General features: G+C 34.1%; 1 long non-coding RNA gene across 1 annotated transcript; it reads left to right on the forward strand.

Annotated features, from left to right (window-relative positions):
• Positions 1–495: 495 nt before the first annotated feature.
• LOC121406056 lies at positions 496–3078 on the forward strand. Its single transcript, XR_005968750.1, has 3 exons — positions 496–533; positions 1524–1643; positions 2097–3078. It is a non-coding gene; the product is annotated as an uncharacterized LOC121406056 (long non-coding RNA).
• Positions 3079–3547: the final 469 nt, after the last annotated feature.

Here is a 3547-nt window from a genome sequence, read left to right on the forward strand (position 1 = left end):
AAGCCGGGGTAATATAATACTAGCAACGCGCCTCGGAATAGAATATTTCTAGATAGATGGCGCTATATAAATGCCTATTCACAGAGATACGATCTTACGTATACGTAAGCTCCCGAAGGGAGCTAGAGAGGTAACTCTTTTCGCGCGTTTTTATTTCCCATAGGTTTTGTACACAGCCAATATGGCTGCCGGCGGACAATTTGAAGGGTGATTTTGGAGGGTCAATGTTTTATTCATAAGAATGACGTCAAATTACGCAAAATGCACTTCTATGATTGGCTAAGACGCTAATGTTTTATTCATATCTTATGAATTAAACACATTTTTCCTTCCCACAATTCCCTACGAGATCTGTGCGAAGTGTTATTCTTTCGGACTCCGCGAATTTCCAGTTTCTACAACGAAATAGCTCGACTAATCATCTGTTTATAGAATTGATGTTCGAAATCGTGATTTCTGAGTGAACTTCATTGGAGCAGAAAATCTTGGAGGGAACATCAATATTAATTTAATGACATTCCATAAGAATAAAAGTAAGTTAAGTTCATTTTCATGTTTTGATCTCACTTGCAATGGTGATGTGTTTGCCGGGGTTCGGGGCCCATCCCGTATTACTTTACTACGTAAACCTCCATTTCCATACACTCCCATTTCTTTTGCCTGACATCCAAATAAATCATCTGTCAGTGAGTTTCTAAAAAATAGGCCTAACTTACCATTTGTCGTAGATCTAGACCTTCATCGGAATGCTTCATGTAGGCAAAAAGTAAACCTGTATTTCAGTTTTATTGTCAATTATCAGGGGTAGATGTGGACTTGTTTCCGACCTCCTGTACGACAAACTGTCGATTTTGGTCAGAGCGAGATCCGGCCTTGATACCGCCGGTGCTAGCCGGCTAACGAGATTGTCGATGTAGTCATGGGGTATGAAAATAGCGGGGACGGACTAGGCCCAAACTTCAAGCTTGAAAGTTGAAGTTTAGGCCTAGTCCGTCCACGCTATTTCATCATCATATGAATAAGTATATAACTCTCAGCAGCTCCTTTTATTCAGAAACTTTTTACTTCAGAGTAATCATGAATGAAATCCAATTGATTTAGTGTTAGATTTGAATGAAATGACTTGGACATAAATCAAGTTTCTATTTGAACAGATTGCCCTGGGCCTGGCCTGGGGTGGTATTCTGAAACGTTCTTAGTGTTTCCTTCATTCAAATGTGATGTGATTCTCTAGTTATATGCAGGACCATCATAGACCAGGTTCTGATTCAGCTATACAGCAGGAGCCATATGTGGTTGGAATCATTTTACTTTAATAAACAGTCGGGTACCTGGTATGCGTATGCCTCTCTATGAAACTTTATGATAGAGAGAAAGTGAAGTTTTTGGACCAGATAATTTAGTTTGGAATATTCATAGGCCAATGATATGGGCAGCTGGATTTTTTTTAAAATATTGTTTAAGAAGAGTAGTTTCATTTATCTCCTCTAATACTTTCAAACTGTAAAAAATGTTTATTGCAGATCAATAGGACCAAGTTCTTAGCAGTTCACACCCAGTCAGAGGGACAAAATTGAGAACCATGCAGATCAGCAAGTGTGAGTCACACTCTAATGAGGAACATGAGATTGGAAAATTGCAAGGTATGCTTGTTGTTATGATAATAATAATACAGGCTGTATCTAAGCTCATCATCCCCACCCCAAAATAGTCTAATTAAATAAATATTACCTCTTGGGGGGTATGGCCAATTGAGTTGAATCAAGATAAGATTTAACGTAAAATTAAAGCTCCATTGATAGTTAATATTTGCTTGAATTCAGATTCACCAGTATTTCCATTTTCACCGACCATACCTTCTGTCTATGTACATAAAAACCATGATATTAACAGTTATCATCTGATAAACATTTGAATTAATTTGCACTCTTTATTATCAAAACATACTGTAAATAGTTATATTGATATATCAATTTATCTGGATGTAGGACAAAAGTATTAAATAGAGTTTAAATCTTAATAAAAGTGGACTAGATGAGTAAGAATAATTTACATCAGCAGCTCATTTTGTTCTTTCTCTATTTTTTACAATGCAGGTTTCCCACTGCCCAAGCTGTTTAAGTACTGGTACCACAACAAGTACCAAGATGAAAGAAATATGAAGGCCAAGTTAATAAGTAGTTACTTCAAATTAATTTGAATAGATATCAACAAAGCATTGAATGTTCTTTAAACTGCATATCTGTAGAAAAGAGTGCAGTACAAGTTCAGATTCATCAGCGGGCAATCAAGACATTAAAGTACATGTATACAAAATTTCACACAAAATACAAGTAAGAAATATTTTTTTCCAATGGGCAAATGTATCACCCTTTATTAATATTAATACTTCTACTAGTTCTTAAAGTTTTCGTGAAATTAAATGTAATTTCCAGTTTAAAGGCCTATTGTATATAAGACAAAAATTTATATTTTGAAATAAAAATCATGCGTAGATAAATGTTAATAAAGGTGATCAGAGGATTAAGAAATAATTTCAGTATCATTCCTGGACCTTATTTCATAAACAAGTTATTACTATTGTAATCTTGTCACTATGACAATTACCATGGTAACAGGGCTGAGCAAGAAATCAAGGTCTTTATGGTAGCTGCAATGGGCTTGGACAAAGTTACCACAATTGCAAGTCTTCATATAATGGCTGAATAATTATGTAGGGATATTAAATTGCATTTATTGTTATCTCACTTTTTAAAAAGTTTTGACATGAATTACCTCTGCAAAAATATATGAATAGACTATATTTTTAAAAATAGATTGAATTCTAGCTACAGTGACAGTAGACAATATCAAATTTTGTGAATGATTCACTAATGTATTGACTGGGAAAGGCACTCTTTAGGGAGATTCTGCCATTCTGGAATTATCCCCCCCCCCCTTTTTATGTGCTGTGCTCTCACATTAGTAGAATATTTCTAGTCAGCAAATTTGGAAGGAATTTACCTCTTTTTCTTTTTTGTGACAAACTTTTGTGGAAAGAATAAACAGAATATCACAGATTTTTATGCTCTTTTTATGAAATCCTGGATGCATCCCTCATTTGGCTCATTGACATCGTTTGAATGAAATTTTAATAAAAATTGTATATTTTGACTTAAGTGTAGAAAAATGTACTCAATCCTTTATTTTTTTAATCTAATTTAATACTTATAGACTCTAATTATCATGTTATTTTCAATGTTTTAGAAAATGGATTTCTTAATAAACATGTTAATTTTGAATTAAATTATCTGATCTTGGTCATTTTCATTTATTAATCACCAGTTTGTGATGATATATTGCTACCAAATTTTTTTATGCACAAATGGACAAGATTTTGCACTCTGTACTCAAATGTAATGATACTACTGTGAAATCATGAGAGCAAACAGCAGTCAAAATATTCTTCAAGAGAAATAAGGATAAGAGTGGGAAAGTAAGTAAAATGACAGGGGAATTGTTTGCCTTTATGCATATATTTGTGTGTGTCAGTTTCTGAGAGAGAGAG

This window comes from Lytechinus variegatus, chromosome 19 (assembly GCF_018143015.1).
Source record: "Lytechinus variegatus isolate NC3 chromosome 19, Lvar_3.0, whole genome shotgun sequence".
NCBI lineage: Eukaryota > Metazoa > Echinodermata > Echinoidea > Temnopleuroida > Toxopneustidae > Lytechinus > Lytechinus variegatus.